The sequence below is a fragment of the Sceloporus undulatus genome, chromosome 1 (assembly GCF_019175285.1).
Source record: "Sceloporus undulatus isolate JIND9_A2432 ecotype Alabama chromosome 1, SceUnd_v1.1, whole genome shotgun sequence".
NCBI lineage: Eukaryota > Metazoa > Chordata > Lepidosauria > Squamata > Phrynosomatidae > Sceloporus > Sceloporus undulatus.
In genome coordinates this window covers 121512584-121539193 of record NC_056522.1, presented here as the reverse complement: position 1 = coordinate 121539193, position 26610 = coordinate 121512584, and the positions used below count along the sequence as shown (strand labels likewise).

The following is a 26610-nucleotide window of genomic DNA, read 5'->3' as shown; positions in this document are numbered from 1 at the left end:
TAAAAAATGCAAAAATGTTGGTAAATATTTTGAAACACATTAGCAAATTATTTCTAGTAGAGTTCATTTCAAGAGTCAGTTATTTTGTCAATCTAATGGGCTTTAACTGCCAATTTCACAAGTTACCCCAAAATACTTTACCCATTACAATGATAGCTCACAACAAGGAATTACTGTGGGAAAAGTCCACCTTCCCCAGCTAATAAGCTTGTACCCAACCCTGAAAAGAAGAGGAACACTAGAAAGGTTGGCTGGTGATGCTTTAGTCCTTGCTAACTATAAGGTCCTTACCTTGGAGTCTATGAGCACTGCCTGCTCTACACCATTGGTATTACCACACTAATCTTGTGCCAACAGGTTCATGATAGGTGGTGATAGGTGATAATAAACAAAATAAAACAAATAGTAAGCCTTTGCCAGAAAGTGTCACTATTTGATTATACTGGGATAGTCTGTTCAACAGTTTTCCTGTACTCCTAGTGGAAGGGGGAGCAAGAGTATAAAGAAGTGAAGTGCTTGAAAAGAAATGATTCAAAACAAGACAGTTCTCTCCCCCCCATCTTTTTCTTTCTTTTCATAATGTGCATTTTACAGAGAATGTCCAAAATGTTGGCCAATATCCAGCATCACACTTGTAGCTACATAAATGTAGCTATGAAAGACCACTGAAACCTGCTCCAGGTGATGGAGGTCTGTGGTGTAGTTGAGTATGCCATTTCAGGATGCAACAAAAACATTAATTTACAAATGTTAAATAGGAATTAAATGTCCACATTGTAAAAACACGATTAAAACAGCTAAAACAAAACAGTTTCAACACACACACACAGTAAACCATTTGAAAATGAATGGTGAAAAGCCACTCCTTGCCATTGGCCCATTCAAGATCTAGGCTGATTGGCGGTCGATCATGGCTGGAGTGGACAGAGGTTGCCACCCATCTCTCTGACCCCTAAAGCTGTTTGCATTTATTAAACCATCTGATGGTGAAATAAATTATTAGGCAAACATATGTGTATGATTTCTTAACTGGATTTATATATTTTTTTCACCCTTTATATGTAGTACACTCATTATATTCAGACAATGTATGACCATTATTATTATTATTATTATTATTATTATTATTATTATTATTATTATTTCTATCCTGCTCTTTCCCCAGAACTAGGATTCAAGGTGGCTCAACAATATTAAAAGAATAATACAATTAAACATTAAGAAGTGGTTTATTAAAAAGGAATTAAATTGTTACAATATTAAAACAGATACCTATTAAAACATTAAAATATACAGTGCCCCCTTCCCTTATGCAGGGGATCCATTCCGGACCCCCCTGTATAAGGAAAAAGTACATACTTTGGGGCCCAGGCACTGTGTTTTAAAAAGAAAAAAAATATTCAAAACACTTTAAAATGAAACAACACTCTAAAATGGTTCTTTACAAATATTCTGTTTTAAAAGCCTGTCTAAGCAGGTAGGTCTTAGCCAACTTATCATTGACTTATCAGTTGCTAAATTTTTGTCTCTTACTATTAAAATAAGAGAGAATGAATGATTAAAAATAGGTGACCAATAGTAACATTGGCCAGGTACATACCTGTGAAAAAGGCCAGACTGGATATGGCCTGTTTCCCTCCGGAGGGACACCGCAGCAGTCAAACTGCGTGGCAACCCTTGGATCAAAAAGAACCTGGAAAAAACGGGTTCTTTTTGGCACATGGGGACGATGTCATCAGTGCGCCATGGGTGCACTATGATGCATCCAAGACACAAGTGCAGCACCCGGCAGTGCAGATGCAGTGCCACACTTGCATCATGCACATGTGTCATGTATAGATGCATGTAAAGATGCATGTAAAGATGGTGCCGTCCATACGTGTTAGGGTTCTGGAGCGTGTGGATGCTGTGCACTCCGGAACGCTAATATCGGTGGCAGCATGGTGCTTTTAGCCTGTCTGTTTCAGGCCATACTTTATCTAAAATTAACCAATTCTGAGCTGTAACTCATTCTTTTAGTCTAAATTTATGCAATGTATTTGTACTTTGTATGCAAATTTTATTCCTTATGCTTCTTATAAGTTACAGTGTGTTATATTGTGTTCATTGACTGTAAATAAAGTTTGATTGATATTTACAATGATTTACTGCACTCAAATCCTCCCTAAATTGCTTTTGGGGCCAAAACACATCTCTGAAGAAAAACATTATTTACATTTATACCATATCTTTTCCCCACTTACTTTAAAGTGGCATACATGTCTCTCTTCCTCCTCATCTTATGCTCATAAAGATACTGTTAGGTAAACTGAACAGAGAGATAGCAAGTGGCTTGGTGGGTATCGGACCTGGATCTCCCTAGTTCAGGGGTTCCCAACCTGGGGGTCACCAGGTTGGGAATTCCCCTCGCTTCCCCCTCCCCTTGTCTCCGCTGATGCCGGCGCTAGCACAGGCACCGCACGGGGAAAAGGGGAGGGGTTGGGGCTCCCTCCTCTTTCCCTTCTCCCTGCAAGGGCTGGCCCTGGCACAGGCACTTGCAAGGAGAAGGGGATAGGGGCAGGGCTGCCTCCTCCTCCTTCCCACGGTCGCACGCACCACAGGAGGAGGAAAGGGGGGTCCTTCTGCTCCTCCTCCCTCCCTTCCGGCGGCTCCAGACAGCGTGGGAGGAGGAAAAGGGGAGGTCCTCCTGCTCCCTTCCCTCCCTTCCGCCCGGCTGCCAGACAGCCGTGGGGAGGAAGGGACGGTCGGGCTGCCTCCTCCTCTTCTCCCCGCAGCTACCAAGTCACCACGGAAAGGGGGATGGGACTGAAAGCCCCAGAGGCCTTTGTGGCTGGAAGTCCCGCCCCTTCTCCCCTGGTGGCCTCCCTAATTGGTTGGGAGGCTGGGAAGGGGCGGGACTTCCGGCCACAAAGCCTGCTGGGGCTTGTATGCAGCTGAAAATCCCACCACTTCCTGGCCTCCCAACCTATCAGAGGGGCCATGGGCAGGACTTTCCTCTCCAATGGGGGTCGCGGCCCAACAAAGGTTGGGAACCGCTGCCCTAGTTCCAACCCAGTGCTCCAATCACATTTTTATTTTACCAGCAAATAAATATATTTTAAAATAAATTTCTAGCCATCTCCTTTAAGCTTTTATAAACCATGTTTGTGGTTTATTGCAGGTTAATTAAAACAGACTTGGAAAGGTGAACTCAAACTTGTTTCAGTGTATATTTATCTCAATGTTGATAACACCTAAAAGATTTTTCTATTTGTGGAAAATAATTTTAGTGATATATGCTGTTTGGATAAATGTGTATTTGACTCTATGATTTAAATCCAATTACTAGACCCAGCAAAAGTAGCCCCTTTGATTCAGTGGGACTTATTATCTATTCACTTGCCATTCAGCAGTAATTCAATGGTTTAATTTAAGCAGGGACTTGCAATTGGATTTAGGCCAAACTCCCCCATTGTTTTGTAAAATGGGGGTGGGGAGATGTCTGAACGTATGCTTTTAATGGTTTCCTTTTCCTTTTTTTTCTTCTTTTCTTAATATATATTTCAAGTGTTTCTACATTTATCTGAAGTATTTCAGATTTTATAGATTCAAAGAAATGACGACTTCCAGTAATTTGGAGCTTCATTATTTTTAAAAATGGAGGGTGATGATTAGTTGCTGAGACGACTAAATTCAAAATCCCTTAACACAGTTCATCCTACTGGAATTATTATGGTGTAAGTATTTCAATTTTTATAGTGAAATGCTGTAATTCTCTAACCTGTAGGACTAACAAAAGCAAGAAAAAGTGTTTTCATAAATCCAGTAGAACTATATTTGTACAGTGCCCCTGTGTGTCTTACCATTCATGTATTTGAGCTTCCACAGACAGCAAACCCTAGCCTTTTAAATGGGTGTATGTGCACGCAGCAATACTCATATGCATGCACACCACTGAAAGCAATGGATTTGAGCATCCATGTTTATTGCAACCTGCAAGGGGAGGGGGGGTCCAAAATGGATTCATTCACTTGCCATTCAGCAGTAACTGTCTGGAAAATGTAACTTCTTTTTAGCTCTTTAGCATTATCTCTCATTTCATTAATCAATAACTTAATTAATAATTTACTTCCAGAATTAAGTTATTTCCCCATTTAATTCTTTCAAATAGTTTTAAAATACATTTAATTAAATTGCCGTCCTTTTCATGAAAAAGTCCATGTTACTCAATCTAATTGGTTGGTTCCTATCACTGATCTCTGTAGGTTGTACTAAGATTCCATTTTCCCCAGGATGTGTATCTAAATAGATAATGAGCTTGTTCTATTGAAGGTTATTATAACAGAAGCTGGCTGATGCACAGGACTGACTAATACAGATTCAAACTGAAGCAAGATCAATTTTTGCTTTTATTATTTATTAATTAATTTTGCATGATGTTTACCAAAAAAAAAAAAAAAAAAGGTTTTCTATGAAACCATGGTTTACCTGCCAAGAATATTTATTTCACTGGGGTTTTCTAAATGCCATGAACGTAAAAACAACAACAAGAAAGGCCAAAGTAAATGCAAGCACATATTACTTGTCATGCATTGTTTGGTGTGTGGCTTTCCCGCCCCTATAACAACAGTGACAAATTCTGTGTATCCATTAACCTTTTAGCAAAGAGCACAAGGTAAGCTAGTTAATATTTTCTGACTTTACAGGGTCTATTGACTTCTAATGAAACATTCAGTAGTACACCCTATTTTCTCTATACCTGTCTATTTCATAACATTAGCCACAGGTTCAGCTGTTTCAATGACCCTGTTACAAAGAAGCTCATAAGGTACCTGGCATTCTGTTTGCATTTTTCTAACAGAAACTTCATTAAGATTTATTTACTACATGAGTTTTAAAAGGTTCATTCAGTAGCATCTCATTTAAGAATGAACTTTGGACTGTTTGCTAGTAGAATAAACTGAACGCACGACAGTTGTTCTCTTGTAAGTGGTTTTCAGTACAGATATTAATGACTATAGGAGGGAAAGACATTGCCTAACTGTGCATTAAAGTGTTTGTAAGAGAGGGAAGATAAGTGAAGATGTCCTTCTTTTACTTTGGAAGGTGTCCAGGAAAATCCTAAAATTAGTTATGGAGTAGAAGCGATGGTTTTATCACATCAGCTCTGTCTTAGAAGGACACAGATGCAAAGTGTCATTTTGAAACCTCTGAAGTTAACTGCTAAAAATATAGAAGGTGAAATCAGTCCACTTCTTATACAGTGTCATCAATCTTAGCATATCCTTTCTTTGGTTTAATTAACACATGGAGAGTGGATGGCACAGTGATATCATTAATAAAAGCTTTGCCTTTTAATGTGAAGCCAGTTCAACACTCAGAGGGTAGATGGACTATTGCTTTTCCAAACTATTCATTCAAAGGTTTTATCCAGCTATTGTGCTTCTGTTATGAATTCCTGTTATGAGATTTCCATGATAATGGTGATGATGATGATGATAAATAAATTACCAGAAATCATTCATATCAATGGGATGTAAAAGTTACGCACTGTAAAGCCAACACATCTCCCTGCCCTCATCCATATCTATCCTCAAAATTAAACATATTAGATATTGATCATCTTTTGGTTTGGAGAAAATCTAAGCAAATTATAAAAGTGATGATAATAGCAATGGCTTGGATCCCCCACATGATGGGTCCATTTGAAATTTCTCAGGGTGACTCAGCAGTACTTTCAAGATTTGCCCTTTTTAATGGTCTTTTTAGTGCAGAAGCTCATAATCTAACGTGAGTGATGATGAATACTCCAGAAGATGAAAGAGACAAATGACCCTTAAGGTTGGTGAATAATAGATATTAAAATACCCTCCTGGTGCAACACTAGCACATCTGTGGTTCTTTAACTGCATATTTAATTACACAAATATCAAATTTCACAATCTGTTTTGTTCGTTCAATCTGTATGCAGATCTAGTATAAAGAGCACATTATTCTTAAGCATCTTTTAAATACATTCTTCATTCAAAACACACATGCACAGAGCAATTGAATGGCACAGAGTTCAATAAATATGCAAAAGGGGGAAAAAGAAACAAAGCAAAACACAGAGCTAAGTAAACTGAGCTCATTTAATGAAAGGCAACAAAGACCTTTTAAAAACAGCAAGTCAGCCAAAATTTCCACACGTTTTATATATTATCAACTATGCACTTACCCAGCAAGAAGTATGAGGGCTATTGAGTATGAGTGCCAAAGAGTGCTGTGAATGTTCTCAGCAGCATATATCTGCATTATTTCCTTGTAAAAACAAACCTCAGAATCTCAGCCCTAGAAGAATATTCAGCTGAAATTGATAATTTATTCTGCTTGGTAACAGAATCTGCAATATTATTCTCTAGGCCCAGCCTAACATATTATATACATCAGTCTATATATCTATTCCCTGATTAAAGTTGGGAGTACATGTGTAGAAGAAACTTGATGGTGAACAAATTAATCCATGCTGTATAAGCGATATCACTTCTTTATTTGAAAGCTAGAGTTAAACATCATTAAACAAATGTAAAAGCCTCAGGATACCTCCAGACTGGGCACAGAGATGTGTGATAACACCCATTTTAAAAAAGTTTCTAGAAGTTTCAGCTCCCACTGAGGCTGGGAGGACAGGCCATGTGATAATCTCCTCTGTGTTTGTCTGAAATACGTATATGAATAACATCTAACAGCTTCTCTGAAATCTGGAGGATATCATCCCTGAACTCTACTTCTAATGACTATACTTAGTGGACTGCATCAAAAAGCTGCTGTTGTTGTTTTAGATGGGCCCCCAGATTGGCTGGTGCATGTGTGTGCAAATGTGTTTACATGCACACAAAAGCTTTATTTGATTTAAGACATAGACAAGTATTTTCAGAGGTGTGAGATAGAAGTATTTACTAGAGTTTAAACAGAACATTTAAAATGATTATACATATTCACAACCCATGGTGGGATATTTCTGTGCAGTACAGGCTAATTCTTTGGGACATCTATTGAGGAGGAACATGTATGTACATGAGGACTATGATGTTTCCATTGGATTTGGGGATTATTTGACAGTGTTTGTTGATTTGAGAAGTCTTACATAGATTAGAATTTAGTGACTTGGTTCTGCTTTTGCTACTTTAATACCTTCACTGCTCTTAGTTATAAGCCAAGGAAGGGGATGAGGTGTTTAGTTTGATCAATCCATCAATCAATCACTATATTTATATTTATTTATATTTATACACTTATTTCCCAAATTGGGGACCCAGGAGAAAAAGAAATACCAAATACAAAAAAGAAACTCAGGTACAGTCATTTAGTATGGATGCCTAGGAATTCAACCTCTGAGATCTCACATGTTTTATACTTTCATATTGATGTCTCAGTCTTCCTGAGAACTCACTTATCTACCATCTTTCAAACTGAAATACTTCAACTCCGTTTAAAAAAAAAGTCACGATTTGTTATAAAGTCATATTTTGATAAGAAGGCTGTTTAAAATGCATACTTTAGAATAAAAAACGTTTAGAAATGTATTTACTTTCAGAAAAAGTGCAACAAAGTACATAACAGCAAATTGATATATACACACACACACACACACACACACACACACACACATACATATTTGTGTATATTTATACACAAACACATTTTACAAAAATAGGAGGTATTATGCAGTTGTGAATTGGTGCTAAATGGTAAATGTTGGAGGACATGCAAAGAATAAATGACTAAGGAAATGGAATAACACACAGCTAAATATAAGAAATAGTAATTCATGTACAGGTTTCAGATATAGTCCTGTTTCGAAAGTTGAACAATGAACACAACTTCTAAATTGAATCCCACTAACTGCAATAGTGTTAGAACAATCCCCATTGTTGATGTAGCATACGTGTTGTACATAAATTACAAAGAGGATATAACATTTAATCCAAATTCACTTCACTTACTAAAGCTAAGTATACATTTTGTAGCTATAAACTGGGATTTAGAAATACATTTTGAAAACACATTTAGAAACACATTAAGATAATAATGTACCAAAATGCATCTTTTGAGGAAAATATATCTAAAATACATATTTATGTGCACATTTTAAGGCCACTTAAACATAATTTAATGTGGAAACAGGATGGAATGGACTATTTTGTAAACACATCTGAAATGGCATGGAATCAGACCAGTGCATCCACCCCAGGTTAGAATTAGGGCAATATTCTGTTTAGAGAAGTTTTGTAGGATTGGAAATAAATTTGTACAAAACCTGGGTTATCAACCTATCATGCATTTATATAAAATAAATAAATAAACCCAAGCCCAGAGGGTCTAGACAGTTTTCTTTGTCTATGTCTTGGGTTCTACCTACCCCTTTCCTATACAAATCCTTCTGGTCCATATTGTGAACCATAATGATCCATGGAGACTGGCTTGTCTGGCTACAATCTGATGATGGCCAAGATACTTCACTGGAGTTGTGTAGCATGTATCTCACATGTGGGCATGTGTTAATTTTGCTATGCTACCCTTGTGACCAATGGCAACATGGAATAACAGAATCTTAGATTTGGAAGGGACTAAAAGGTCAACACTCTGCCATGCAAAAATATACATCTAAAGTACTCCTGAAAGATGTCCATGTAACCTCTCTTTAAAGACTTTTAAAAATGGAGAGTCTACCACCCTCTGAGGCACTCCATTCCACTGTTGAACAGCTCTTACAGTGAAGTGCATCTATGTACATTGTGAATCCATAAACAATGACATGACAAGTGCAACTCTGTTTCTGCTACTTTGAACTTCTGTAGAGGAACTCATGAATGAGTAAAATGAAGCACAATAAAGAACTGCAAAATAAAATCCACTTGTGCTTTATAGATTATGGCAAAGCCTTGGACTACAGTCGGCCATTCTTATACATTTTAGCTTTGTATGTATGGTTGTGAAAGTTGGATAGTGGAGAAAGCTAGTAAGGAGAAAATCAATTCATTTGAATGTCAGGGACGATGGGAGTTGTAGCTCTTCACCTCTGGCTCGAACTCACCACCTTGTTACGCACCGCGCTGACCAGTTTTGGCCAGTGGTTAAAGCTTTGCTCTAAAGCAGCAGAGTTATAGAGAATAGGCTGAAGACCCTGACAAACTCTCCAAGCCTTCTCACTCTTGCTTCCACAGAAGTCTTCACCCTTCTTCAGGATCCAGCTGGCTCTTGTAGCTTGACCCAAGACACCAGACAACTCAGTAGTCTTATATAAAAGATCTACTTTATTCTATTATATACAGCTCCTAAACTATCCAATACAACAATACTCCTCCACAACTACTACCCACAAAATACATTGGGATTCATAGCCATTATTATAGTCCTTGGAAAACAACACCCACTCTTGTCAGTTTCCACCCAGTGGGCGTGTACAACCATTTTCATTGGCTCTCTTGGTTCATCCCACAATTAATGATTTCATCATCTCAGCCTTGTCCACTTAACAATTCTCAGGTGTGTTCAATTATCCACTTTGCATTTCTGTCCTTGGCATTTAGGACTTGTTAATTACATTATCATTTTCACCTGTGTGGCTTCTAATGGTTTTTGCTGAGTCACCCTGACTCTCACATACAAGTTTTATTTCATTCACTGTATATCCCATGTTGCTTTTTCCTTAACATTGAAATGTAGTGATGGGGAAGAGAGTACTATGGATAACATGGAAAGCTAAAAAGACAAATAAATGGGTTCTTGAGCAAGTAATACCCATTTATTTGTTCTTTTAGTTCTTTTAGCATTCCATATTATCCGTAGAACTTTTCTCCACCACAACATTTCAGTTGATTTTCTCCCAATCAGCAAGTAAGTGAGCCAGTGTAGTGTAGTAGTTTGAGTGTTGGACTGTGTCTCTGGAGACCATGGTTTGATTCCTGCTTGACCATGAAACCAACTGGGTGATCTTTGGGTAGTCATACAGGGAAAGGCAATGGCATACCTCCTCTGAACAAATCTTACTAGGAAAACCTCATGATAGGATCACCGTATGGTTGCCATAAGTTGAAGATGACTTGAAGGCACACAAAAACAACAACAGAACAAATAAAGTTTGAACTTTTCCTAGAGCTTACTGTACTAAGAATGTGATATTTTGGCCATATCATGAGAACACATGCCTCACTAGAAAAGTCAATGATGCTTGGCAAGTTACAATACAGAAGGAAAAGAGGAAGATCACATTCCAGATGGATAGATTCAATCAAGGAAGCCATGACTCTTAGTCTGTAAGACTTGAGTAGGGCACTAGATGATAATTCAAAGTCAACTTGATAGCAGTTAATAACAATAAAACGCCAAAACAGTTCCAACTATTGCATTTTTAAGATGTGTGTGACTGGAAGATAATCAGATTTATAGAATAATACACTGAGGCTGCAATCCCAGTACTTGGGAATAAGTTTAAATGATCTCTATGGGGTTTATTTCTTAGCAGAGCATTACACTTTAAGTATAAGCCAGGCAGTTAATTTTCCTAAACAATTCCGATGATAACTAATTCCACAAGTCTGACTATTGTATATTTTCCTCCTATCAGAAGCAATGATGGGGTGCTGGAAGAAATCAGGTTTTTTATTCATTGGGCAAATGAGAAAATTATCTGGCCTCAATTTCACTTGGCTAATGGCCAGCTTAACTGAGATCAAAGCACAGCAGTTTGGCAATTCAGGATGATACACCGTGCTAATGTGCTCAAGCATACTATTTTTTCTGCCTAAGCACCATGTAATTGATAGGCATCAACCTGCAGAGTTTCAATTATCTATCACAGTTAACACATGCGTTACTACCTGCTGTATCAATACATGTTTTATCTTTGATATTATTTTTACTAGTGAAAGCATCCCATACCATACATTGTCCACTGGGGAAGCAGATTACAAGGAAAATTCTGTAAAATGTGAACCCTTTGGAGAGCTTTGGTTACTGGGTGACATATGCATATTGAGAATAATGCATTTTTACAAGCAAAGCACCAATGCACAGAGTGTCCCAAACAGAACTCAACCCGGTCCTTTCCCCTCATTGACTCACTCTGAGCATGTGTAAAGTTAGCATAACAGGCAGAAAGGAATGTCTGTGCATGCATCTTACATTGTTCTCTGTCTGATTCATGTAACTCATATGAGGCTGAAGTAAGGGTGATGCTATATATGTATATGAGCAAGGGAAGGGTGAGTTGTGCTGTACTTAGCCAAATTAGAACGATCTGTGCATTGGAACCCACAGGGTGAGTTGTTTATTCCCATCCTAATTAACTTTTAAGAAAATCTAAATTCATGCTTCACAGAACTAGAGATACAATGCTTGTTGACTGAACAGCAGTGCAGGCCTGGGCTGCTTTTGCAGTGTTAGTCTTATGAAGTGAAAATTCCTGGGCTTGCAAATCAGAAAATTCAATGTAGAAAAAGGAAATATTTTCTTTTCCAACCTAGCAACATTTCCATCATGACTTGCTCAAGGTGACTAAGGACATAGCATTGATAAAATACATCCTTGTTCTACAGAGCCAGTGTTCTACTGTGGTTAGAGGGGGTTTGAGTCCCCAATGAACTATGAAACTCACTGGATGACCTTAGGTCAATCATGCTGTTTAAGACTCATCTAGGAAGGCAGGGAAGCTTTATATTTTATCTTGAGCTCATTGAGCAATAGAAACCAAATATAAATAATAATTGACAACAAACATCTCTCTCTTGAAGTCTAGACAAATATAGCTAGAACAAATAAAGTCTTAACTCCCACTGGAAGCTAAAATGACAACTACTGTATTTTGGTCACAGAGGGGCTCGACAGACTGCCCCAAAGTTTTTGTTTCCAAGGGACACAGCAGCAGCCAAACTGCACAGTGGCCATCTGCACCAAAAAGAACCTGGAAAAATTGTTTCTTTTAAGTCCACACGGTGGACATCATCAGTGCGCCACTGGTGCACTGTGGTGCATCAGTGATGCAATCAACGTGCAGTGATGTCTATACACTGTGCGTCGCTTATGTCAAGATAGTGGCCCTCGTGTAGATGGGAGGCCACCATCATGGCACCGCTGTTACTTGCTACTGGGGTTCGGGAATGTGGAGTTGGTACACACTCCTGAACCCTAGAATCAGTGCTGGCACACTGCTTCCCACCCACCTGTCTCAGGCCATAATGAGAAAAAACAAGACTCATTGGAGAAGACAGTAATTCTGGTATAAGCTCAAGGCAGTAGGGAAAAAAGGACCCAGAAAAGGAAGCCAAGGCCCTCGGCTTCTGAGATCTGAGCAGGGCTGCTAAAAACTAGCTGTCTTGGAGGTTTCCGAATCATCAGGTCACCATAAGCCAAAGCTGATTTGGTGGTACATAGCAGCAAAAACAACATCAGAAACAAGGTTTGGAAAATATTGAAAATAATTAAATCATTCAAGCAAAGGTTTTCAATTCCAAACAGTCCTTTCTAGACCAAAACAAACACATTATGCACCTATGCACACAAAACTGGATGGTGTTTTGGGGGGTATTCTCAGAGGAAGCTTTTTTCTATTAATCTCTGTTTCATTTGTCCCAAAATTTCAATTCTTTGAACAAGGTATGGGGGGGAGGCTATGTTTAGTATTGTTAGGAATTTATTTTAAAGGGTACTTACATCATTGCTCTTATTCTGTTTGAAATTATATTAAATGTTGTAAGAGCTTTCACGTATATTACTTCAGTAATCTTGGTAGCACCCATCAATGTATGTTAGTATTAACTCCAAACTACTCTCATAAGTTATGAGGAGGGTGTGTGTCACTCTTTGAACTGTTTTGGGATCAGTGTTTCAGTCAAAGATGGAATAAATCAACAGGAGACTATTTAAAAAAAACTAGAATATGACAAATAGAACAATTTGATAGAAGACAGAAAATCAATACAATTTCAATTTCATGTTAAATGGTTGTATGTGATTACTTGCCCAAAGATGTAGATATGTTGAGTTATATTCCTGGAGAAATTCTAGTGTACTCATTTCACAACATGTTCCCTTCATTAGAAGGAAGGCCAGTCCAGGACCCTTGGATTAATTTTGTATGGTCTTCAATTTAATTTTAAAAACTCTTCAGAAAGGCATATTTAGATCGCTGGGAAGTGGTGATGACCTATAAAGCCTTACATGAACCAGGTCTAGGCTATCCAGCAGATGGTATCTTACCATAAAAGTCTGACCAGGTCCTGAAATCATAAGGAGAGGCTTCTCCAATGGCAGAGGGTTGGACTGGATAGTCCTTGTGGTCTCTCCCAATTCTGGAATTGTATGATTCTTCTCTCAGTCCTGCCACTTTCACATGTACAGTCGGCCCTTCTTATACACTGATATTTTTATACACAGATTGAAGCATCCACGGTTTGAAAATATTTTTAAAAAGTATAAATTTCAAATATCAAACCTTTGTTATCCATGGGGGATCTTGGAACCAAGCCCCAACGTATAACAAGGGTCCATTGTACATTGGTTGGGGACTTGAGATGGACCTTGTTAGTGGCTGCCCTAGGGAGCTCAGTTCTATGGTGAGAATGCCCCTTTCATTGCTGAACTGCCACCAGCAAGCAAAGTCTTCTTTGTTCTGACATGTTTTTGATAACCATATGGTTTTTTAAAAGGCAAAGTCCTTGAATAGGGTGCTATACTATTTTTGAATGTACTGCATGTAATTGTATTGTTTTAAAAATACTTTTTAAATAATTTTAATTGTATTTTTTTTAAAAAAATGTTATTGATCATTTAATTCCATTTTACCATTTAATTGCATTGCAATTGTTTTAATTAGCATGCCAGCTTGAGTCCCCATTCTGTGGAATGGTGGGGTATAAACAAATTCTATCATCATCTTCATCTGTCCTTTCCTTAGGAGTTGACTGAGTAGACAGGAAGAGGGAGAGAGGGTGCAAAAAAGGGAAGGCACAACTAATAACTGGAGCTGGTTTTGCTGGCTCATTGACAAGAGATCTCCTTCTCCTATGAGAATGCAACCTCTGACTAGGGGGAGCAATTAGGTTCTCTACACTTTTTCACTAAAGAAGGAAGCACCAAATATACAATTCTTTTGACTGAGCAATTATAAAATGATGTGTAAACAGTGCTCTGGTTTATTGATAATTTTGACAGTAACCTTCTGAATAACAGATAGAATACAGTCAGTATTTTTCAGCCTGGGATCTTTTCACATCACACAGTTGTAGAACTACACATTACACAATTATTCTGCAAATCTAGTGTTTTGATTGCATTTTAATTTGATTGCATTCTGCAGCCTATGGAATCCTGGGATTTGCAGTTTTTGAGGTATTTAGAATTTTCTCCTAGAGAGTTCCAGTGCCTCCCCAAATGACATACCCTAGGATTCCATATGATGCATTCTTGGCAGATAAAGTGCAATCAAAGTGCTATACTGTGATATGAAAGGGCCCAGGGATTCTATAGAACCACAGAACAGAACCAATTTTTTCCAGTGGTTCTACATAGATTTACAGCATCACACACTGGCTTATATACCAGCTAGTAACCTTTGTTGTTGTGTGCCTTCAGGTCAGTTCTGATTTATGGTGACCCTAATGTGAACCCTGTTATGGGGTTTTCTTGGCAAGATTTGTTCAGAGGAGGTTTGCGGAGAGGCTGAGAACTTGTGACGTGCCCAAGGTCATCCAATGGCTTTCATGGCAGAGCAAGGAATCAAACTCTGATCTCCAGAGCCATAGTCCAAGATTCAAACCACTACATCACACTGGTTCTATCACAATTTTGTACTGTTGTTTTAAAAAGCATGGGTGGTTGTGTGTTAAGAAGGTGGCCTATTTTGCTTGCTATGTTGTTTCCTACAATGCCTTGTTTCAAAATTAGTGATAGGAAAATGTGTCAGATTGGCTTTCTCCTAATTTTTTTTTAAACTTCACATTCTTTCTATCCTGAATATGTAATTTAGTAATTTCCTTAAATTCTGTCAAAATGAGCTGAAATGAAATTCTTTCCCTCTTTCTCCTGTCAAAGTCAGTGAGTTCTTGCCATGTAGTTATTAAGGATTAAGAGACTTTCAGGGGGGAAAAAAGAGCTGACAACTGTAAACCAGCACAAGTATGTCCCATTTTGGAATCAAACCCAGACTTTTAATAATCATACAAAACTCTGAGTATGCATGAATGGGCAATAATTCCATTTCCAAAATTTGAATTCTGATACATTCTAATACAAAAACTGAAATTAACTTTTCAGCTATCCCTATTCTAAAGTTATTTATATTACCAGAAAAAGTGATTTAATACCACATTGATGATCAAGGAGAGTAGATTGCAAAAATATACTGTATTTCCTCCGTTACCATTAGTTGAATCGCATCCTTTATTCATAACCATGGGATGCTTGGCTTTGTAATGCTTTATTCTACCCAGTTTCCAATCCAATCTGTTCCAGTCATATGGAATAGGTGCTGACTGGTTTGAAAGGCAGAAGACACCATACAGGAGGTACAGTGAGAGCCATGAATTCATTAAAATCCACTCATTTGTAGAAGCTTACATCCAAAGGGCATAGACAAAAATCTTTATCTACAGACAAGTTTCTCTACCTAACAATTAAACCAAGGATAAACTCATCCTCACCACCAGCCCAAGAGAGAGCTAGGATGGTATAGTTGTCTAAGTATTAAATTATGGCTCTGGAGATATGGCTCAGGGTTTGAATGCCAGTTCAGCCATGGAAACCCAACAGATGACATTGGGCAAGTCACACACTCTCAGCCTCAGAGGAAGGAAAAACATGTTATTTGAATATAGCACTTCTGTGTCTCACATCTTCACATCCACTCTACCTTAGCTCTCTTTGTAAAATGTAATTATTGAAAAACATCTAAAATCAATACAAACATAACTATGCACACATTTCACTTTCTAGTTGTATAATGAAGATGTCTTTTTTCTTCTGTACTACAGCTTGCTTTGTAAGTACTCTTCGAGTGTCCTTCATTTGGCAAAGATAATTAGTTTCAGTTACTTTAACAGAGCAACTCTTTGCCTTCAAAGAGGATATTATATTTGCTTAATTGCATTTGAGTGCTAAACATTGCAAAGGATAATGTTTCCTGAGAATAGCTTTTCTCTCCTCTCTTTACCTAGTAGGAAGCTAACTGCCTTCAACAAGGGTCAATAGAAAATGGCTATTAAATTTGAATAACTGATCAAAAATGCACAAGCCATTGAGTACAAGGAGCTTCTTCAACCATTTACTTACATCTTTTGCACATGCCTTAAATAAGCATGCAACAAAAGCTGCTGACTCTTCAATTATGTTACAAATCAGCAAAGAATGAACTAAGCTGTCTAATCAATCTCTTCTCTAGTACTTGTTATTTAGCTCTCCACCCTTTTAGACAAGGAATCCAAGCTCAGGATGCCTCTACACTGTAGAAATAATGCAGTTTTTATGTGCTATAGCTCCATCCTACAGAATCATGGGATTTGTAGTCTTGTGAGGCACCAGCACTCTTTGGCAGAGAAGGCTAAAGACCTTATAAAAATACAAATCCTAAATTCCATAGGATGAAGCTATAGCACTTAAAGTGCTGTCAAACTGCATCATTTCTACAGTGTAGAGGTACCCTTAATTTGGACTTTCTTGGACAGGTGCGGGGAGTGTAGAGTAAGTGGAATGACCCCAAATTATCTTCATTTGTTAGCTCTGTTCCTTGGATCAGCCTTTTTTATTCAGATACTACCCAGATGGCCAATGGTCACTCTGACTGTAGGTGATGGGAGTCAAATTCCAATACATTTGGAAGACATAATATTGGAGAAGTTTTCCTTAGGCATCACTTTGAGGCTTCATCCTTCATGGCTGAACTTGCTATATCATGAAAATCCATTTTTAAATTGGGAGGCTTCTACAAATGATCCAATGTTCTTACTTAGAGCTTACCCAAAATGGCATACAGATGCAGGAACTGAAGCAATTACTGCTATATCTTAGCAAATAGTCAGCTGGCAATTGTTCTTTCGCTTCTCCCCCTTTATGCTCTGTAAAGAACTCTGTGCCAGCAATTAATCTATACGTTTTGGAAAGGAATAAAAGCAAGCATATCCAAATTTAGAGGATTATAGAAAAGGGCAGTATAACCCAGACAGATACTTTTTTCCCTGGAAAACCTAGCATGAAGAGTCAAGCTTTTTGACTTCCTTGGGACATTTACTAGGACAGAAGCCACATGAGTATTTTGCTCTTGTTAGCGTTATATCAGTCTTAATTACAGAACACTTTCCATTAGATTGGTGAGAAGCTTGCATTTAAGCTGCTATGATTCCTTTTTATCACGTCAAGCCACCAGTACAACATAGTCTCTCCTTTTCATTTTTTTTTTTTAGTTAAGCAAACAAGAAAACAGTAGATGAAACTGATGGAGAGCTTAATTGTATCAATCCATCAAGTCCCAAATTTGCTTCCTTTCAAAAAATTCATCTTTAAATCCAAGTACACTGATGGCAAGACAGCAAGTTTAAAATTCTCCAACTGTCAAATGCTGTTTTACTAATTATCTGGCTTCCAAGGCAATCATACAACCGTAATCATTCACCTCATGCCTGGAAACATAAGTCTTGTTCTTTTGATGAATATTTATAAGACAGTGTAAAGCAGTCTACTTTCTTTTCCCTTTAGGCAAGACAATTTGGAGTTCATCAATATGTATTACCAAGGACTTTTATAAAAGGCACTTCAAAGGAAATTCATCAGGCATTCCTTTTGTCTTGATTTCTGTTAGACTGATACTTCCTTTTGACAAGTATCAATAAATTATCCTCTGATGGGCAGAAACTTGATGTCTTATTCAGAAACTTCCTCACACAGCATGATTTGGCGTTAGCTTCCCAAGGAATTATTAGCATCTGTCCAATAATTTAAAGGAGGAGAATGCAATGCTAAAATTATGAACAATAGAAGTAGGATATGAAGTGGGTGACTGTTTTCTAAGAGATGAAATTTCTCCATTCTTGTGTATTTTCATGGCCTACATTTCTTTTCCAAATGAGTTCATTTCTTTTCCAATTGAAAATAATTTTAATTTCAGAATGGATGGGTGGAAATAAAACTCAGAGATTGTCAAACCCAGAATGAACAATGGAGTAAAGACAGGTTAATGGAGCAGGTTAAATGACAAATTATCTCTGTCCCAAATGGTTATCTCTCCCTCTGGACTTTCGCATATGGAAGGAATTGTATTTTTGATCAAAAGGGGTACAACCTTAAAGGCTGTATAACAAATCTACCAGAAAAATGGAGAGAAGGGGGGGGGGGGAGTCTATGAAATCATGTCTTTCTACATTCTGAAAGGGGGAATGGAGCTACAAATGTAATAGCTGTAAACGTCACTTGGTCAGAAACAAAAGGTAGACAAGAGAGGAGAGGGTTTATGTGAGATCTTTTACTTAGATTATATATAATGTGTCTGTTGTTGATGTTGTTGTTGTGTGCCTTCAAATCATTTCTGATTTACGATGACCCCATGAGGTTATCTTGGCAAGATTTCTTCAGATGGGTTTTTGCTTTTTCAGCTGTATTATTATAATATTTCAGTTCAGTAGGGATTTTTTTTAAAAAAAAAGAAAAATAGGTTCCAATACAAAAAATCAAAAAAACAAAACACTTGGTACCCATCCTCCCTTAAAAAATCCCACTCACACTCAGGTAAAATCAAAGCTGGATGTTTCAATTTGGCCACAACTCACAAAAAACAGGTGGCACATATTGTGGCTGTGATCTGGTAACACAAGTGTCCATCTTTCTTTGAAGTCCTGATGTTTGAGAAGGAAATGATGCTTTGTGTAACAATATGAATAAACATTGCCATGGTTTTCTGAAAGGTATGGAGGTTGTGAAATACTACTGCACAAAAGTACAGGGAAGAAACACACTGGACATGATTTTTGTGCACATTTCAATGGAAAACAAAACAAAAGATGGAAAACATGAGGAGATGCTGGGAGGAGAAAAAAAGTTCATCAATGAGAAACCCCTATTGTTTACGGGAAATGACTTTTAATGATACTAGTGGAAATAATTTATGAAATGTTTTAATGCAAATTTATAAATTTACGCAAATTTTCATTTTATTTCATTTTTTTGAAAAAGCAGCAGCGGTGTGAGAAACTGAGTATGGAGAAACAGTGCCTGATCTCTTTGTCTTTAGCTCCAGAAAAATTTCTGACATTAATTAAAAAAAATATCTGACATTCCTCTTCCCTGGACAAACATCTTGAAAATATAGGTGACCACTAGGGACGTAGCTACAGTGGGGAAAATGAGGGCATGCCCATCCAAGTAAGAAATCCCCCCCTGAAATTTTCATGCAGATCTCAAATTTCTAGAATTGAAGAGACAGAGAGACTGGAGAGCATTCATACCGAGAAAGATTATATTTGATGGCCCCTTTTCTTTGGATTGCTAAATTGTATTTCTAAAGTTTCAAGTTGTAGTTGTTAATTTATATTCCACTCCCCCCTGCAAAAAAATAAATATATTGGAACTCAAAGTGGCTTACAATTAAAAACATACAAAAGTGACCATTAAAATAGAATTAAATTATTGCAATATTAAAACAGATCATTTGTCAAAAAATAGAATACAAATAAAAAAGATTAAAATACTTCATTGCTAGAAATGTGTGTGCTAAAGGGAAATTCCATTTTAAGGAGATGATTTTTTATTTAGGAGATAATGCTATCATTTTGCTTCACCTGCAGCTACACTCCTGGTAACCAGTGAGTGGTAGGCCTATTCCTCATCTCTTAGCAGCTATTGTCATGCAATTATTTTTACCTGAAGTTGACTTCCTTCTTCATTTAACTTCAGTTTCTCTCAAACTGGCCTCATTACTACTGTTTCACTTTTACCATCCTCTAGCCTTGTACCTCAGAAAGGGGTAGGTGAATTTCTTTTAAAGAACAGTGAGGCCAAGAAAATTATAGATTCATGCAGCTGGAAAGGGCTCCAAATGTTCAACTCCATGACAATACATAAGTCCATTCTGAGGTTCCCCTGAGTGATGGCAATCCATCTGGAAGAAATTAAACAGACAATTGTGTTACATGGCATATAAGGATAGATTCTGCCTGTACTTTGCTATATGACAGCCAGAACTTTAATAGGTGCTACCTCCAAATGCTATGGGCACTGAGTTTCTGCCTGATACTTTGCTGTTAGATATAGAGTTCCAGGCAGAAGTCTATCGTTCAAATAGATAAGGACTGCGCCTATTCTACCTTACTCTACCTCAGACACAAAAGTTGTGTGTGTGTTTGTGTATATGTGCTTTCAAGTCACATGTTGACTTAGGGTGACCTAATTTCGGAGGGGTTTCTTTGGCAAGGTATACTCAAATGTGGCTTTGCTAGTTCCTTCCTCTGAAATATAGCCTACAGCACTGGTATTTGATGGTGTTCTCCCATTCAAGTACTAACCAGGGCTGACCCTGCTTAGCATCCAAGATCAAATGGGATTTGGTGCCTAGTGTAGTTATGCTATTGAAATTTAGTGGAGCAAAATGGAACTGCTCCATGCTCCACCCAGATGGTCATTGACCCCACCATGTCTATGCCTAAATAAATAATATTGTGACCAGGTTTTTACTTCTGCCTTTACAATGGCAAAAACTGAACTATTTCAGGCTTTCCTGAGTAAATGTACTCCAATTCTTGATTCATACTATTACCCCTTTCTACATTTTCCCAACTTTTTAAATGTAATTTTATTTCATTTGCTGATTACAGGGTTTGAAAAATATTCCATTGCCAATACTTATTACAGCACCAATAATGTTACATTACTTAACATGCTACTTGCTATATGTGTGCTACTTTCTGTCACTTTGAAGGAAAAAAAGTCTTAGGACTGATGGAATAAAATCCCAAAGCTCCCATCAAAATGCCTCTAGGAATTCCCTTTAAAAGCAATGCTTAAAAGTAACTGAAAACCATAGCAACTAGAAATGCCAATGCAATAATTTCACTCTTGTATTAATTTGGAAAAGTAGCTTGGTTACACACTTATAGTTATGGGCAATTTCCTTGATTGTCACTTGTCATTTCCAACCTCTGTTTCCAACAGTATCCGTTATAAGATAAGATTGTACTCCTAATAAGATGGAACTATAGGTTTATATATAGACGGTAGGTCACTGATCCTACTTTCCCATTAATTCTTAACAAAGAATTTGCCTTTAAAAAAAAAAGTATAGCAGCATGCTCTTCTTGAAGGCTGAAGTTTCACACTATTTCCAGAAATATCACTTAGGTATATAAAGCAAGGTTTTTTGTTTGTTTTCTGTGCATCTCTTAAACTTAATTTCATTTCGAAATTTGCCACCTCCTTGACTTCAAATGTGCTCAGTAATTTGCTGTCACCTGCAAATGTGGCTAACTCATTGTTCACCCTGACTAGGTCACTTGTGAATAAATTAAATAGAACCAGTCCCAGTGAGGATCCCTGGGAGAGAGAGCTCACCGTTCTTATTTACCTACATTGCTACATCTGTCATTTCTTCTTCCCTCTTTCTTCCTGTTTTCTAATCGGCTACTGATCCATAAGAGGACTCGTCAAAGGGAATGATTCATGAATCCCTTTCCCCATTTTTCCTATAGCCTGAGGTTTCACAGCCTGTGAGTCAATCTCCTGAGTAATATGTAATTCCTTCAAAATTGAAGAATGAAATTGCAACAGAGTAGCACAGTGAACAGCGCTAAAGTTGGGGAATGCTAGGCCTGAGTGTTGGACTTTACTTCCTTTCCATCGATATACACATCAGCTGCAAAGATCTTGGTGTCGGACTAGACTCGAATTCCCCATTGGGGGTTGGGAAGGAAGCAAGCTGAGATTGCATGTATGGATGAGATCTATATAAATAAAAAACATAATATCAAAATGTCTGACTCACAGGTTAAAATTGTAAATGGGGACTAACATTATCCAGGTAGAGATGGGAACACGTTGCAATTCATAATTACGTACAAGTGTCTCAAATCTCAGAAAGCCTAGCAAGCACCAAGACAGCTATTAATAAAATTAAATAAAACAAGTACGGTGGCTAGAATTCAATGAAGGCAGTTAAAAATGTGTAACCACCATAGTTCTGTAGCTATATAATGTCTTTTGACCTGACCCTTCTGCATCTCCACTTAAGATGCAGCAGTTGCTACTATCAATGGCTTTCTATTTCCCTGTTGATAAATAAACAGATTTCCATTGATCACAAGGGCTTCTGCCAGGTAAGTGAAGAATGGTACCTGCATATCTACTAATCCCTTTCATAGGGATTGTGAAAATGGAGCCCTGGTGGTGCAATGGTTAAATGCAAGTACTGCAGCATCAAGGCTGCAAGTTTGATCCCAGGGCTCCATCCTTCCGTAAGTCAGTAAAACGAGTACGCAGCTTGTTGGGGGCAATTTGCTTACAGATTGTAAACCACTTAGAGAGTGTTGAGTTCACTGATAAGTGGTGTACATGGTATTGCCACATGCTAAAATGAACACATCTCATATGCATAACTCTCGGAGCCAATCTTCACCAGAAAAATATTGCAGTTCAGCACCATTTTAACTGCCATAATTCAATGCTATACAATTCTTGGATCTATAGCTTTGTGAGATATTTAGCCTTCCCTGTTAGAAAAATATTGCAAACTACAGGCCAATGGCCAAGGAGTCAACACTACTCTCTGTGAGTGTCCCTCTGAAAAAGAACAGAGCCACTGTTGAACAGAACCTCCAAGTCCTATCAGAGAGGTAACGTGGAAGGATACTAAGATTGATAGCCTCTGAGAGGTCCAGCAGGACCAACAGGGAACACCCTTCATGTCCATTCTCCTGCATAGGACATCCATCATGGAACCAAAGTGCCATAACTAATCTGAAACCAGAGTGAAATGGATTCTAGAAGCAATAGTGTGGAGATTTAGATGAAATCCAGAATTTTCCTTGCTAATGGGAAAGTACCAGGAATTCTATAATATCAGGCAGCTGTCTTTGTTTTGTTTTTGGTCAGTTTGGTTTTTACAGTTTTAAAAAACATTGTTATATACTCAGTATCTTGCATATTCCTAGATGCTGTAGGGCACTAGCAACTTATTCATCTTTTTGGGTTCTGGAGCATCTGTCACATCATTACTGGCAAACAAAATGCAGAGTTAAATGGATTAATGATCTGACCCAGCATGACTATTCTTATGTATTCCCTGTTAGGGGGTATATCTGTGAAGAAACCTATTGCATACAGATTTTTTTTTTTATCTCATTGAATACAGTTTTCAGTTTTGAATGATTCTTCCCTGGAAATGTTTGGTAATAGGTCTCATTCACAAAGCATTCAGATAAAACAGTTTGGGACCATTTAAATCAATCACAGAGAATGCCTTAAACACACAGAGCCAAAACAATCCTATGAAAGAGCAATAGTATCACACTTTTTCTGTGATTTCTTTTCTGAAATTGTTTCCAAAGCTTTACAAAAACCGTAGGGTAGCCTAACGTGAGCTATTTCAAAAGACTTCCCACTACCTGCCACAATAACCTGTAATGTCAAATGCTGAACCATGAATGTGTTGTGAAGTAAAAATAAACTGACACAAGACAGACAATGTCACTGGCACTATGAGTCTGGGTAACTACTGAAGCAATATCCTTGCATCAGATCATCCAGCAAAAATAAATAAAAAGAAGCAGATATAGTAAAGGAAAGGAGAAAAAGAAAATGGTCCACTCTGGTTTTAGGAGAGTATTCATGTCATAAAGTGAATGAATGAATGAATGAATGATGCCCCCCCCCCCCATCACATACCTATAGCATCACTGGGATGTATTTCTAAGAGATTTGGCTTATTTATGATAACTCAAAATTTACTAAGCCAATAGAGAAATGAAGCCAAGAAAACATAACTGAAAAACCCTCTGTTTTTAAAGATCATGTCTGCAAATACTATGTCATAATGTGCCTAGATAAGATACTGAGTTTGGATAATCATGGTAAGTACTGGTCTTTTCTGCAGAAAAAAAACAAAATCTCACAGATATTGTTGTTGGTATACAGGTTGATTCTTCAGTGCTGAAGAGATCTACCTGGAAGTAAGTAAGATATTATTCCCTGATAACTAATTGCTAGAGCTCAAGATTAATGAGTTGCAAGAAAAACAGTTATCCACAAAAAGTTACGGTACATTTGCTAGACAGTGAGGGTGTGGTCACATTGCAAAAGGAACAGAACAAGTGACAATGAAGTTATTTTATTGGTGTACCCAATGGCATTACATAGTTACTTTTGAAGGAATTTGTTAATGTTATGTATGGGAAGTTCAAAATTTCTTCATATTTTATGTGATTTTTTAAAATCAAGTATAAAGATTTTTTTAAGAAACAAAAAATTGTAAGACCCCAAAAAACCCACCAAAGAATTAACCTTTTTACATAGTAAAGAGAAATTATAGCTGCTTATTTTAAAATACAATAGGAATGAATTACTTTTAAAAGTAATTTTATAAACTCTGATAATTGCACTTGCAAGCCTATACCAATTTGTTGTTACTGTGCCTTCAGCTCAGCTCCACCTTATGGTGACTGTATTATAGGATTTTCTTGGTAAGATTTATTGAGATGAGGTTTGAGAAATTGACTTCCTCTGATGCTGAGATGGTGTGATTTGCCCAAGTGGTTTTCTTTGGCTATATGACTGTTCAAAATCTGGACTCCTTCAGTCCTAGTCCAACACTCTGTCTGGAGGTAATCACATGGAAATGAGCAGAATCTGCTTTTGAGTAGAGATATGGCATAATGCCCTGAGGATTGGACTACAGCTCTGGAGATCAGAGTTCAATTCATTGCTACGCCATGGAAACCCACTGGGTAAGTCACACACTGTTACCCCGGAAAACACTCCATGATAGTTTCATGTTATGGTTGCCATAAATCTGAAACAACTTGAAGGCCAACTGAGATAAACAGATGGAATGTGAGAGTAGGTCTTTACTTTCCTATATGCAGTCTCACAATTAATTTACCTGTGGAAGGTGCACAATAGAGATGTGTTATATTACCACACCACACTCGTACAGTGCTGCTATTCCACTTTAACTGCTCTGGCTGCCTCCTGTTGCATTCTGGGATTCGGAGTTTAGGGATGGGCATTTAGAATTCTCAGCCAGAGAACTCTTAGGCTTCACTGAACTACAAACCTCAGAATGCAACAGGAGGCACACACAGCAGGAAAAATGGAATAGCAGCACTGTAAGAGTGTAGTGCAGTAATGTGGGTAGAAACAGGTACAAGCCCTTGCCACAAACCCACATGGCAACTCTACCCACATAGAAAATTGTCATCACAGGGCCTAATTTCATCACCTACAATATTAGAAGGACTTTCATTTGCTCATCTTCTAATGTGATATATGCCATCCTCTATCAACAATGCATTCTACACTGGGGAAACAGGCCAGTCTGCACCAGAGGTGACATGGGACTGTTTTGAGGAAACATTGGGATAATGATGTCAAAAATGATAACAAAATCACAACCTAATTTTTGAGCTAATTTGTTACATTGGATTGTTATCACTAGGTATTAGTTCCCAACTGATTGTTACCTTACTGGTGATTAGATGTAGAATAGCACAGAACATGTGCATTATAATAAATAAACCTATTTATGCATTCAAATAGGGTATCAACTCCTTCCTTCCCTGTCACAAATAGGTCTTGAAACAGGGATCCAGTTGAGCATGAAACATGTCTAGAGACATAACAAAAATAACAAAAGTGTTTGGAACAATGGCCTATATTTAGCCTACTATTTAGGTATCACATGTGTCTAATTAACACCTTCCCAGTGCTCAATGTCTTCTAAAAGGCAGATCACTGTGTCTTGCTGATAAGACCAAGCACCAGGCCTTCAGTGATACACTATTTATAGCAGCCTTTTCATTGACCAACAGTTTCTCTTTCATCCTCAAAGCTCTGTTAATTTCTTCCCCAGGTGACTCCTTTCAGGTGATGGTAAATAGTTCACATTGACTCACAGCAACCAGAGAGAAATTGTCATCATGACCTTGGTTGCCATTGCATCAAATGCTTTGCCCTAATAAAAGTGGAGAGCACAATTATGTATGTGCTACCTTTTGTTTAGTTGGTTTTAGGTTATGGTTTTAAAGCAATTAAATGCACACATGCATTTTTCTGAGTCTCCTGCATTGTCCCTGACTTGCTGAGTACTTGAACTATCTTTTAAAAATGATATTAGGTTTGAATCCCAGTTCACATTGATTTGTTTAATAATAAAGTCTTCCTAACAAAGCAGAAGAGTTTACTTCACAAAATATGCAAACATGCAGCCATTCAACAATTTAAAATCAAACTTGAAGAACCAATTGATAGAATGATTGCATGTGATATATAATTTTGCATCAAAGTTTTTCTGCTCATTTTTCTGATGGTTGCTTTCAAAAATAGCTATTTCATATGTGATAATCCTGTCTTGGAAGTTCAAACAAAACATGTATTTCTGGGGAGCGGGGAGCTACATCTTTCAGA

At 37.6% G+C, this 26610-nt stretch overlaps 1 long non-coding RNA gene across 3 annotated transcripts in view; it reads left to right on the top strand.

Annotated features, from left to right (window-relative positions):
* The first annotated feature begins 4738 nt into the window (after nucleotides 1–4738).
* The window catches only part of LOC121919420, a 77138-nt gene continuing 55266 nt past the window's right edge, over nucleotides 4739–26610 (top strand). For 2 of the 3 annotated variants that reach the window (XR_006101474.1, XR_006101473.1), the window contains exons 1-2: nucleotides 4746–4807; nucleotides 24124–24158. This is a non-coding gene — a long non-coding RNA (uncharacterized LOC121919420). Of the gene's footprint in view, nucleotides 4808–5748; nucleotides 5821–24123; nucleotides 24159–26610 lie in introns of all 3 variants that reach the window. The other variant, XR_006101476.1, reaches the window with a different exon arrangement.